General features: G+C 39.4%; 1 protein-coding gene and 1 non-coding gene across 4 annotated transcripts in view; both read left to right on the top strand.

The window, feature by feature from the left end:
- Nucleotides 1–14,577, top strand: part of KCNQ5 (potassium voltage-gated channel subfamily Q member 5) — a 448,222-nt gene that overhangs the window by 75,735 nt on the left and 357,910 nt on the right. The gene's annotated exons all lie outside the window — the stretch shown is intronic.
- LOC118927802 (U6 spliceosomal RNA) lies at nt 2,713–2,818 on the top strand. Its single transcript, XR_005030979.1, has one exon. It is a non-coding gene; the product is annotated as a U6 spliceosomal RNA (small nuclear RNA).

Genomic DNA, 14,577 nt, shown 5'->3' with positions numbered 1-14,577 from the left:
GTGTCTGCACACCTAAAACGATGCCTGACATACTGTAGGTGCTCAGTAATATTTACAGAACAAATAAATGAATAGCTGCTCAATGCCTGATGGTGGGAGGTAGATATAGAAATGTTGGTTGAGCTTGTAATTTAGTATGAAATGCAGTTCCTGACATCAAGTCACAAATGTGAAATCCAGGCAAACGTTTTGGCTTGCGAACGTTTCTAGCTGACTTCTCCTAAGCTCCAGCCCCCACACTGGATGTTTCCACAAGAAGGTCCGGGCGGCAGTTTGAACTCACGGTATCCCAGACAACCGTCCTTTATTTCCTACCCCCCACCTCGAACCCCACACCTCCTCCTCTCAAAGCCTTTCTTATCTTCTAGAAAAGCATCACTATCTACCTGCTCGTTCGCATCATAAAATGCCTCTCTCTCCTTCAGATATCCAGCCAACCACCAAAGTATATTAATTCTGCCTCAACAGTGTCCTTTGAATCCACCTTGCAAACCCCTTGGCCCTGTCCCGGTTCATAGGACAACCCCCTTTCCCCAACAGTTGCAGGAGCCTCAAGGACTTGCAGTGCCTCTGGTCTCTCTCCTGTCCGTGTTTATTCCAGATTGGCAATCAGATCTGTAAAAAGAAATAAGTTAATTGGTGGGAATATAATTAATAAACAAGTATTAGTTAAGTCTCTTTATGTGTCTATCCTAGGCTCAAGGAATAGTCTAAACCCATGTGGGATTTTTTTTGTCTGATAGAAGGATGTAAAGACTAGATAGGCTCATGCCACGGTCCTCAGAAATGTTCAAAGGTTTCTCATTTACAGAGAATAAAACTTCACCCCTTAAAAATATTCCCAAACTCTCTTGGCTTTATAGGTTCGCCCCAGACCATCCCCTGACCCTGAACACAACCCCTCCGCGTAGCTCCTGTGTTGTTGCCGGGTGTGCGCTCCCCCCACGCCCCTGGGCTGTGGTTTCCCTTTCATTCCGCTGCCCGGAATGAATTCCTCTCTCCCCGGACACAGGCCGCGAAATCCCGCTCACACCCAGACGCCCAGCTCAGATGTCAGGTCCCCGGGGACCCTTGACTACCCCGGTGGGCAGCACTAAGCCCTTTCCTCACAGCTGCACCCGTTCCTCGGTGGGAGCACTTACACGGGCTGGGACAGGTTCTGAGCACCCTGGAGACACACGCTTCCGACGAGTCCACCTTTCCAAGGCCTCTCATCACCAAGCCTTAATTTCTACCCAATTGCCTGTTTGAGATTTCAAGGTCCTAGCAAATAATGTATTTCTAAGGCGCTTGTAGGCTCCCTCCTCTGTGCTCTGTGCAGCGCTAGCCCCGGTCGCGCGGTGCTGCAATGACCGCCGTTCTTTCTCTAATGTGCTCTGTCTCTGCGCCGTGACAATGACGCGCTTTTCCAACGGCTCGTTTGGTAGGAAGACTCACACTTGTCTGCAGCGTCCCAAACAGAAATGGGTCCTGCAGTAAAAGGATAAAGAGCCGCCCAGAGCATCCTGTGCTGTGCGGGCAAAACACTTTCCCTTCTTCCGCGGGCGTCGCTGAGGGGCAGTTGGTTGTGTGTTTACAGAACGACGTAAAAATCTCTTTTTATCATCAATATGGAGAGTGCTAGCCTCCAGTACTGTTTGATAGCTGCTCTGCTTTTGCTAATGACCATCATGAGATCCAGAGCTTAATTGTCAACCGATATGTGTCAGAACTCCTTCATACACTGGCTAATTTCCGTCAGTTTCTACATGGTAACTGCTAATGTCAAGGCAGTTCAAAAATAGCAAAAACTTGATTTCCCCTTAATATCCTGAGGATCATATTCATGGGCACCAGGGAGTCTGGGCAATAAATCTGATGGATTTTTGCCATCATATTTAGAATAAACAAATAAATGCTAGAAACAGTTTTCTAACAGGAGATAATGAAGGAAATGGGCAAACAAAAATAAATGTTACAAAGAGGAAAAATACAGTCTTGGCAAGCAGATTAATTGCCTTTGTAAATGAGATGGAACTTTTTAAATGTAGGCAAGAGTTTTAAAATTAAACAATTTGGCTAAATAACACAGTATTTGTTCCTATCATTAAATTGTCTTTCTGTTGGGGCCAAATTGATGTTTTAAATATGTTTCATGACAAAAGATGCATTGCCAAATTACTTACTAGTGAATATTTCTGTAATTGGGCGGAGGTAAGTGAGTGCGATCGTCCGTCAGTGGCCGGTCTCAGGCAGGTCACTGCAGGGCGGGTGTGAGGATCAGCTCCCGTCCCTGCACCTGGCGGTGAGATCATCGAAGAGCACACGGAATGGCCCCATCTGGGTGTGTCCACCATGCAGCCAAGTCGCATCCACCTTCCCAAATCTCTAGGCCAGATCCCTCGGGTCTCTGACTCTCACCTTGCAAACTTTGGCTGTTAATCAAGTTACAGTATTGTATGCGGCGGGCTCTCAATGATGTTTGCCCTCTCGTTATTACAAAGGTGTTCTTGGTATACAGAGGTTCAGACCAGATCCTGAAGCATTCAGAATGAAAAGAGGAATGAGAGAAAGAAGCCAATTCTAAATTTCACTGGATTCAGCTTCTGCCTTTAGTAATAGTGAGCCTCTGTGGTCCCTCACTGAAGAAGGCGGACCCTCCTCCAGGCTGAGGCTGTATGCCGACTCGATAACGTGTAAGTGACTTTGTTGTTGCTTCTTTTTTTAGTATTTGTGCTCACTCCGTCAGCACATATACTAAAATTGGAATGATACAGAAAAGATTAGTATGGGCCCTGTGCAGGGATGGCATGTAACTCATGACACATTACCTATATTTATAGGGAATATAATTAATAATATATAACAACTTCGTATGGTGGCAGATGGTAGCTAGATTTGTCATGGTGATCACTTCATAATGTATATAAATGTTGAATCACTGTGTACACCTGAAACTAACATAATATTGCATGTTAGCTATAATTCAGTTAAAAAAAGCTCTCACAAACAATAGGGGTTCAATAAGAGTTGCCTTCATTAATATTTTGTGGACCAGATATTAGAAAGTTGAAACAAATAATTTCAGAGTAAAATACCTAACTTATTCCTCTCAAATAATCTACATAAAATATAATATTGCTAAATAAATTCTGTTTTTAATTTAAAATATATCTACTTCAGGTATATAACATGCTATTTTGATATACATATACATGGTGAGATGCCTATTACAGTCAAGCTAATTAACATATCCATCTCTTCTCAGTTACCTTCTGTGTGTGTGTGTGTGTGGTGAGAGCACCAGAGATATATTCTTTTAGCAAATTTCCAGTATACAGTAGGTTAGTTACTGTGTACAGTTACTGTATATAGTTACTGTATACAATACTGTTACTGCTTACTTTGGCATATAGGCAAATCTAAATTTTAAAAAAAGGAAATAATTATAAGGTGACATTTATATGATACATTAAATATAATACAGTTGACCTTTGAATGACACAGGTTTGAACTGTGTGGGTCCACTTATATGCAGACATTTTTCAGTAAATATATAGGAAAATATTTTGGAGATTTGTGACAATTTGGAAAACATTTCCTTTTCTTTAGTTTACTTTAACTGTAAGAATACAGTATATGATACATGCACAAAATATGTGTTAATCAACTGTTCATGCTATTGGTAAGGTTTCTGGTCAACAGTAGTCTATAGTAGTTTAGTTTTGGGGAGGTCAAAACTTAAATGTGGATTTTTGGCGGTGCATGGGGTCATTGCCCCTAACCCCTGTGCTGTTCTTGGCATTGGTATTTTAATGATGGATAATACTCTAATGCTATGAAATTCTAATGATATTCTCATATGGAGTTCTTAAAAAGGATAATTATTTCATAATATCTGAATATTCTAGTACTGTCTCAATTTTTCATTTCTTGAGAAATCTTATATCTAAAAAAATAATTTTCCACTATCAGAATTGAAAAGTGTGTGATTAATGTTTATGGTGTAATTACTTTTATATTTTTACATGTAAAATCATGAAAATATATTTGAGGACCTAAATGGGCACATATTTCAAGGCATTAAGAGCTCTGATACAGATTATTAAGGATGAACTACAATGAGAGAAATTCTTTGCCTTGTGACACTAGTCTCCACATCCAGGAACATGACATTTAGGTGTATCATAGACAGAATAATGCAGTGGGTTTTATGGGTTTTTTTTAAGTTTTGAAAAATAGATACTTTCACATAGAAAGTATGTCATAAGATTTATAACAGATTAAAGATAACTGATAAGCTCATTTTAATCTCACACATTTTAGTTCTCAAACTTAAAACTTTTTTTGTGCTCTTAAACTTGCCAAATCCTTTCCAGTTTTTTATTTAACACAAACATTTTTATATCATATGTAGACATATTTAAAGAAAATACATTAGCATATTTATAATAACTTCTAACAATAATTTTATGAATGTCACCTAAAAATGAAGTGTCTATTCTGAAGAACTTCAAATTGATAATAAAACATCAAAAAGTATTAATATGTGAGTTTCAATATAAACAAATAGAGAACAAGCTACATCTGTCTATTGGGAAGAAAGACCTAAAACTTGAAAGTGATGAAAAGAATTAGTTGTGGAAAAAAAATCCTAAATTGAATTTAAAAACCAGATCATATCAAACACAGGTCAAGTCTTCCCTCCCATTGACCTTCTAGAGAACATAGTTCTGATTACATCTCAAATCTTAATACATTTATTGGCTCATGGATTATGTTAACTCTACTATTAAAATTATGTTTCACTTCTAAACATGTAATTTTGAAAGGTCTACAGCAATGTCCTATGTGTGATTTCTGTAGGGAAAAAATAATAATATAATAATAATATGGTGATGAAATAAAATTATTCTTCTAGGAATGCATCTTTAAAGAGTAAATATAAAATACTGAGGCTCAAGAAACCACATTTCAACAATACAATGGGAGTTGATCTGAACAATACATACCATAATAAATTTTCCACTTAAATGATACTGTTCTTATTTAGAATTACTTTTAGAATTCTTCTTTTGGATTTACCTTTGTAACCAAATTATGAACCACATAAAAAATTCTGAATATGTTATAGTTTCATATTGTCCTTAACCTAATGTCATTGCCTACCCTGATTATTTATATTGTTTATCATAAGGACAGCCACATGACCTTTTTACAGCCTCCCAAAATAAAATTCAGCTTCCAAAAGAAATTGAAAAGTGATGTTGAAGCACTGAACTGGTTATTCATGACAATAATGTAAAACCTCACAAAGCAACTGTTTTATAAAGTAAATCAATTATTTGGATGTATAAGATACAGTATGTGCTTTTATACATTTTTTACTTATAAAGGAACTACCAAAATAACATGAAAAACTATTCTTAGCATTAAGGAGGCATTTAAAATTTTTATCTTTTTGTTTTAAGGTTTTTTGCTTAGTTGAATATTTATTTGGATTTTGCAATACAAAAAGCCCTGGGGAAAACCCTGCTTTCAAGGCTTCTCCACAGTCTTCAGTTGCTAATCTCAATAGAATCTTTACTTTCTACAAATTAATCCTGAGCATCATGTTTGTAAAGGTGGGGTCTATGCCCCAAGGTTAAATTGACTTTCACATTTTTATGACATGAAGAAGACCACGACTACTGGGCATAGGCTGTCATAGTACCAGTATATGGCAGTGTTCAATTTCTGTCTGTAGCATGGATGTTGAATGGCAGGCGTGCACACACCTTGTCATATTTAGGCTTCCTGAATTTAAGAGACGTGTTCAACTTTGATGACACAAGAAATAAATTTGTGTTACTGAAAGCGCTCTTAGGGAAGAGGTAGTGGGGATGCTTGCTCCTAACAATACAGGCATCTTGCTCCACTGAGCCAGGGTTTCCCCCAGGGCCTTCTCAAAGAAGCAATTTAAATTAATTTATGCATTCAATCCACACAATGTTTATTAAGCACATACTATGTGCCAGAGTATTCTAGGGACGGGACGATAGCTATCAACAAAACAGGTCCGCCGTGGAGTTTGTATGCTAGTGGCGGGAATGATAATTCTCCAAGACATTGTTTATTTGTGAGCACTGTGATTACTGACAAAGATGTGAGTCGTGATCCCAGTGTAGTGGGATCTACTGGTATCATTTGGTGAGCTTCATAAATTGTATCGCAGGAGGAAGTGCTGCTTATCCAGTTCGAACAAACGTAGACGATTGGGAGGCCTACCCCCTCGCATTCTTTCCCTGATGCTACGATGGTCTGCCTAAGAGGAATGGCCGACCAACGTTGTATTTCCCAGGAGCTTCCAAATAATGTGTTAATTGGGAAAATGGTCTTGGATGACATATACTTTTAGAAAATAACATATGTGAAGTATCAGCTTAGGAAGTTATTGCTGGTACAATCTTTAATATAGGCTACAGGCTTGGGGGCTCTTTATCTGAGCATTAGCCACCTATTTAAAGGGTGATGGACAAAGCGATACCTCGTTAATTGAATCCCTGTCCATGAGGCTGCCTCCAGGTATTTTCACATCCCTTTAAGCTACAGAAATAAAAACTGGGTGAATACTTTTGTTTATGTATTCACGAATGAGTTTTCCTAAAAGCATGAAAAATATTTCTAGCACAAAGGAGGCGTTTGAAAATTCCTTCATTTTGTAAAGGCCACTTGTTTAGTACTGATGCACTCCGCGTTTGCGTACAGTAGTTCCAACTGCAGCCGGAGTCCTGCCTGGAGCCTTTCCCAGCGTGACCTCACATGACTCCTTCTCCCAGCCGCACTTCACTGCCCACCATTAGCTAGAAATCTTTAGGGGGCGAAGTTTCCGTTTCCGGTGCACACCTGTTGCACCCCCGCCCCCACAGCCGCCCCAAGTACCCATCATGCTTTGTGCATGGAGCACTGCAAGTTTTTACAAGTTGGTTTTGGCAAAAGCTGTGAAGATCCCTCTCTTTGCATTATATTGTTAAAATTTTCCCTTGGGTGGCTTTCCTGAGAAACAGTTACCCTGGCAGCCAGCATTTATGTTTTTTTCTAAATTCCTTTTGATTTCCATGATCTTATAAAAGAGTTCTTCCGAACTCATCTCTAAGAGGGTTTGAATAGTTAATCATGTTACAAACATAGGCCTCATCCTCGCTGGTCTGCCCACTCTGCTTGCCAGTTTTCCATCAGCAGTTGGTGGCATTAAGCAGCAGCTGCCTTATCTCTGTCTTGCCTTTTACTTGAAGATTCAGGAAGGAGCTGCGCCAGGTCCACGACTCTTCCCTTCTGCTCCTTCTTATGGTTTTATTTAAAATCTTTTCACACATTTGGGGGGTACCCAGAAAAGGAAGGACCCAAAAAAGAAAAAAAAGAGTTGCTACCCACTCCCCAATATTTTAGGCTTATTTTTGTAAGTGCTGATAAAACTTTATCAGTTGCTCTTTTTGTATTGAAATGTAAAAATCCCCTAGCTTTGTTTTCTAAAAATAACTCCTTAGAAATAGTTCATACAGGGATGTAAAATTCAGTCGATGGGAATAAAAAGATACTATTGGTATCAGGCAAGGGTATTCCATCAGCATTCATTCATTCATTCAAAGACTATTGAGCATCTACTATTTGTTAGGATCTGTGGGGCATGCAGAGATGAACAAATCATAATTGACTCCCTTAAGACATGCTGTCTAAGTGGAAAAATTGGAATATTGTCTGAACCAGCAGGAGTCCGAATTCCCACTCAGACTTTTAGATCCATACTATGCTAGGTTATTTTTAATCCACTCTGAAAGTATTTTGAAAGACAAAGATAGTCTCCCTTCTCCAGAGATGAAGCACTTTGAGGTAGAAGACAGAGCAGAGATCTCTCCAGAAATTAGGCATCCTGCACGGTTCCACCCAACCTGCTGCTTCCAAAAGTAACACCACTCAGAAACCCCTCCTATGATGGGTTCTGCAGAGGGTGCCCCAGATTTATTGATGATAAAGGAGCAGAAAGAAGTATTTTAATAAATTAATTTCTATTTTAATTAATCGCACACCAATGAGAGGAAGTAGGCACTTTGCCAGGGAAAATCTTGGGTACTGGACCCCCAAGCCAAGTCAGGATTCAAAATCCAGGTCAGGATGACTCCAAAGCCATGTGCACTTTTAAAGTTGTGACTTTGTGGCCTCCTGCTCAGAAGTCCTTCTCTGTGAAGGTGGCATCTTGGCAGTGCTGGGCTGGTGGACCCTCGGTAGGTTCCCCTCCTGTCTCTGTGGGGGCCACTCCCTTGCCTCCCCAAACAACTGCTCAGGGCCTGGACAGCTCCTCAGGGCCTGGACAGCGTGCTCTGTCAGCAGTGTCTCTGGTGCCCTCCAGGGCAGGCAGCAGTTCTCCAGAACTTTCCTCAAGTACTGACACCCTCGCCTTCGGCCCTCCTGGCTTTGTGCATAGAGCCAGGGTCCATCACCATTGTCCCAGGCTACTGAGGGATTTGGCAAGAACCTCGTATTCCTCTTCCTCCCTTCCTTCTTAATACCTGGTACATAAACCAAAGTCTAGTGTGACTCAGTAAATGTTGAGCCAGTATTAGAAACATCTAAAGCCACGTATTTGTGTGGTACCCAAGGCAGTGCCCGTCGTCACCCCACATGTGCCCTCTGCAGGGGCCTCTGTCCCATATACGCAGGCTTATGCTTTGGACCACGGTGTTGGCTTCTGTGCTCGCCGTTTTCTCCATTGCTGTTTCCTGCCCACTGGACGTGTGCACAGCGGGAGGTTTGCTGTTTGACTCGGGGTGAAGTCATGCTTTTCACACTGCATCTAAAGTGCGAGATGACGAGACACCCCGGGAAGGACTGTCTGCAATCGCTTACATTTCTGAACCTGCAAGACTAACGGCCACGTGCCCTGAGCTCCCGCCTGCTCCGCGGCCCTCGGCTGTGTCGCGTCACTTGTGTTGCCGAGTCCTGGGGATAATGAGTGGTGACAGATGTTTCTCTTCTCCTTTGTTCCCAAAGATTCTAGGCAAGGTTTGAGCATGTAATTTCTTCAGTCTCTTTCTTATTTAGCCATTTTTCAGCAAAGGAGGTTTCTGCTAATATAAGTTCTTCTTCGAGGAAGCCGTGATCAAATCGCTGTGAAGTGATAAGTGATGCTTGATGTGAATTATAATTGCTATAATCATAAAACTTCTGAAAATGTAAAAACAGTGAGGGATCTTCTTGGAGATGTTTTTGTTTGGCCCTCTTATTTTTATATCGGGGAAATGTAGGCCATGCAGACGAAGGGACTGGTCCAAGGTCCCAGAGATAGTGGGCACAGAGCCAGGATAAAACGCCAAACTCTGGTTCTTAGCTCATAATTTCTCTCATCTTGTACTTCTTCTTCTTCTGGAAAAGAATCAGGTATCTCTGTTGAGTGACTGTAGGTTTCACATCGAAGTGTATGAGTAGTTAACCTCCTATGAGTGAGTATCTTACATAGGACAAAACAGCAAAGTAGGAAGTGTATGAATTAGAAGCCAGACAATGACTAAATGCTGTTATTTTCTAGCTGTGTGATATTGGACTACCTACTTAATCCCTCCACACTTCTGTTTTCTCATCCATAAAATGGAGATTATAATAGTAACCATGGAGTGAGGATTAAATGAGTTATTACTATCTGGAATAAGCAGCACCCGGCCTGTAGGAAGCGTCGAACAAGCGAGATGCACAATCCTCAGGCGTCGTCATCTTCTCCTTTGTCAGAATCAGCTTTTCTCCCCTTATACTTAGAAGAGTGACTCTTCAGTTTTTGATAAATATGAACATATAAGTATGTAAATAGGGTCAAAAATGTGCATTCGATTTTCATGGTTTGTTTGTGCGATCCTGATCTTGTTCCCTGTGTGGAGTGGGCCGGACTGAGTGTATATCTATGAAGGCACTCAGGTGTCGTAGGCCAGCATTTCTCAAAGCGTGATCTAATATCTCCTCCAGCAGAAATACTTGTAGGGATTTTTTAAAAAAGGAAGATTCCTGGGCATCACTACAGACCCAGTGAATAAGAATCTCTAGCAATGAAAGGGCCCAGAAATCTCCATTTTATGACAAACTCAAATGAGATTTTTATACACTCTGATTTTTGAGAACCACTGCTATAGGTAAATCATCCTAAATCCCAGATCATTCAACCTAAAATATTACTTTAATCACACAATTTCCTTGTTTAAATAACCTTCAGTAGTTCTTACTAATCTCTGGTTGGCAAGGAGGGTCATCCTCTGTCAGGTCGTGTGAACTTGCCTTTCGAATCTTGTACAGGCTTCAAGACCAAAAAATGTACCCCAAAGTTGTCCACGTCCTAATAGCCAGAACCTGGGAATAGGGTACCTTATATGACAAAAGGACTTGGCAGAGGTGCTTCAGTTAAGGGGAGATGATCCTGGTTATCTGAGTGGGCTGGGTAATCCCAGGGGTCTTCATAGGAGAGAAGCAGGAGGGTCAGTTAGTACGTGAGATAGAAGCCAGAGTGCTAACAGGTAGGCGTGCCAAGCCAGGGAAGGGACGCCGCTTCCAGTGGCCAGAAAAGGAGCAGGAACAAGCCCCCCCCCCCCATCACTGCCTCCAGAAGCGCCCAGCCCTTCTGACCCCTGGGCTTTAGAAGGGACTGATTTTGGACTTCTGACCTCCAGAATTATAAGATACTAGATATGTGCTGTTTTAAGCCAAAAAGTTTGTGATGAATTGTTACAGGAGCAATAGAAAATGAATGCCTCCGTGATTCATCTTTCCAGACCCTGGGATCCTCCACCTGGCTCCTGCGCTTGCCCTGAGTTAGCCTGGTGCCTCCTCACCTCCGAGCTGTGCTCACACCCCACCGAGGACCCTTGCTCTTTCTTTGCTCACCTTCTGTCTGCTAGTTCAGCTAATTTTTCAGAACTCAAAGTAAATTGTTTCTCCTATTTGTATAAAAGTCTTCCTTGACCCTCCCAGCCAATAGTGACTTTCCCTTCCCTAAAACTCTAAGGCAGTTAGAATCTGTGCAATTTATTGTGTATCCAGTTATGAAAATCTCCATCCAGAGGTGGTCAAGCATAATATCTTTCAAGTCAGAATTCCCAGCTTTAAGCCCTCACTGTACCACAAGTACCTTGGACAAGTTTCTTAAACTCCTCAAGTCTCAGTGTCTTCATTTGTATCAACCTCATGGGTCGTGATGTTTAGAGATGCTCTGCATCAAAGCAAACTGGCTCCGTGGCCGGATCAGAGTAAATGCCCCACATGTGTTGGCGATCAAATGAATTATTCAGCATATCTTTGAGTATTGTCTTGAAGAGCTATTCAGCCACATTGTTTAAATTTTAAGTGTTCCAGTTATTGTTTCCTATCCATGAAGTCCATGAAAGTAAGCTTGATAATAACTATTAAAAAATAACAATAGCAAAGTGATATAATGAGAGAGGTATGGCATTTTGGAAGACTCAGTTCTAGCTTTACTGACTATATGAAAAGAAAAAAAACGTTAATTTTCTTCATCTGTAAAATGGGAATAATAATGGTATTTACCTCTTAAAATTGATTTAAGGATTAAGTAAGATGACAAATTTAGTCTTAGCTTAGCTCCTAGAACATAGTAAGAGTTCAGTACATATTACCCATTGTTAATGGTAATCAGTATTTCAATTTCATTTTACTTGTTAGTCTATAATATAAATTTTGATATTCCTGTTATTTTATATATGGCATTAGTATGAGAAACAGGAGGAAGAAAATCTGGTATATATCTAATATTTAATGTCATGTGTTGTTATCATGGGTGTTATAGAATATGAGTCCTACAGGATTTTAGAGCCTGCTGTTGGAGCAATGCTCAAACGATGAAAGTGTGGTGCATCCTCCAACCTTCCTCTTTGCTTCCCTTCCTCCCTTCCTCCCTTCCTCCCTCCCTTCATTCCTTCCTTCATCTTCTCTATCTTTCTCAGGTGGCTGTATGAATAGTTGCATATTTTAAGTAAGTACTTTAAATACATTAGATTGTGGAACCATTTTTGAAAAAATAAATCTGTGATTCGATACATTGCCATTCATCATTACCTTCTCTTTACAACCCATCAGGCTATTTTAGTGCAGATGAGAGCTCTCCTATCCCAGCTAATTTGAATTCATTTTTCAAATGAGAGTTCATGAACTACTATGCTAAAATTAAAGTCCGTTACATCTTCAGCATTTCCTTTGTCTGCTAATGTTATAATATGATTTTTAAGTAATTGAGTTTCTTTTGACATGATTTCTTATTTAGAAAGTCGGGCTTATTTGTGAGTCTTTTATCTCTATACATGTTTATATATTTTACATAGGTATTTTCTTCCTGGTTGCCCTCTAATTATTTTAGAGAAATTTGGAATTACTCATTTTTACTTAAGCCGTATACAACAGCTCTAGATCACTGAGGAAATACGATATAAGAGTGCTAGAAAGAATGGCGGTAATTACTCCTTTTGTCTTAGAAGCAAGAAGGGAAAATGAAACTAATTCCTATAAACAAAAAGAATATGCTTAAATGTATTAAATAGATGCTTTAGAACTTCCCCTTATCACTTACTATTTCTAAAGCAAGGACGATTACCCCTTCTTCTTTTTACTTTGGCCATTTTTATTTGAAGAAAGATTAAGTTCTGTAAATAATTTAGGGGATTCAATTTACCTAAAAGGAAGCAGGGAATGTCCCCTGTGCCCTTTGGGGCAGCCTGTTCATGGCGTATTTTCCTAGAACACACAAAGGGCGGTCCCAGCGGGTACAGGCCCTCCCTGGGAACTTTACTTGGTAGCCTAGTACCTTGGAAAACTGTCCATTTCACCTTAAGGAGACATTCTGGCTCTACACACACACACACACACACACACACACACACACACACGAAAACTGTCCATTTCACCTTAAGGAGACATTCTGGCCACACACACACACACACACACCCCATAAGTGAATTTCAAATGAGAAATGGAGACTTCAACTAAAAGTGGCCCTGGGCTCCCCCTTGGCCTCCACGCGTGAGAGACATTGCGGGCAAGTAAGAGGTGGTGCTAAATGAAGCTTATATTAGGGATGGGAAACAGCAGAGTAAAAAATTCAGCATAATCCTATTAATGCATTAGTTCACTCATGATGAAATTAACAGCTTATCATACAGACAATGTTAAAAATTGATTTCTTACATACTACAATAGGGATGTATTTTTTGCTTAAAAATTTTCCCTCCTTTTCCCTTAAACGTAATACATTTTTAAAAATCAACTACTAGAGGAACCATGCTATCTTTTCAAATAGTGTTTTAATGCAGTATCAAATTATATTATAACCTAATTGATGACAAATAACACTGTTATATTCAATTCAATATATAAACATGGCTTTAAAAACTTATAAGCTCTTAATATATTTAATGAAGGTCAAGTAGCAGTCATTTTTCCTATGTTTATAGAAGTTTCCCCAAAACTGATTGATCATATTAATTGCTGGTTTTGGGGGGAATTTCACTGATTGATTTAAGGTAGTATATAGAGTGGGGCATGACTTTTCTTTAATAAGTATAGTAAGAAAAAATAATTTCTATAAGAATTGCTTTTAATCACCAAAGATAGTATAACCTAGATATTTTTATTCTTAGCAAGAATCCCATTTTGTGTTAGAATATTTGAATTTTACACTGAAAATAATTTATAAGTAAGACATACATTTATTAGTTTATTATAATACAAAAATGGATGCATCATCATTCACATCTTTTTTAGTACAGTTTCCAAAAATACCATACTCTCAAAGTAATTCACATGCAGAATGCATGGATTTGTTGTATATAAAAATTCTTATCTTACATAATCTAAAACAATATGAAATTTGGTAAACATTCTTTTTACTTAATAACAATGCTCCCTTAAATTTATCAGAAAAAATGAGGTATTTATGAACTATAGATAAGTTTAGCTTTTTAATACTGATGACTTCTTTTCACAAATTTCAATGTTAAAAACAGAGCACCTTTGAAAATTCTTACCAAAAGTGACTGGCCAGTGCAGGGGTTGCAAATACAGAGAGATGACAGGGTAACTGGAAAGCAATATTAAGTGGAGAATAGATTATGAAATGTTATTGAATACAAAAATATATAGCATTCTTTTAAATTCTATTTTGGATTAAAGGGAAAAAATGCACTGAGGAATAAAATTAAGAGAATGTCATACACTAAATGTTTATGTTCTACCAAAACATGTATGTTGAAATCCTAACCCTCAGTGTGATGGTATTAGGAGATAGGGCCTTTGGAGGATGACCAGGTTGTATAGGCAGGGCCCCCATGGCTGAGATCAGTGCCCTTAGGAGAAGAGACCCAAGAGTTTGTTCTGGCACTCGGCCCTCCATCACATGAGGGCGCATTAAAACTGCTTCTGAAAACCAGGAAGCAGGCCCTTCGAACCTTCTGGTACCTTGTGTTGGACTTCCAGCCTTTAAACCTGTGAGAAATAATCTCTGTTGTAAGAGCGACCCTGTCTATGATAATTGTTATCTCATCCCAAGCTAAAATAGAAAAAGTGAGAATATAAAAA

The sequence above is a fragment of the Manis pentadactyla genome, chromosome 16 (genome assembly GCF_030020395.1).
Source record: "Manis pentadactyla isolate mManPen7 chromosome 16, mManPen7.hap1, whole genome shotgun sequence".
NCBI classification, from domain to species: domain Eukaryota; kingdom Metazoa; phylum Chordata; class Mammalia; order Pholidota; family Manidae; genus Manis; species Manis pentadactyla.
This window is presented reverse-complemented; position numbering and strand designations above follow the sequence as displayed.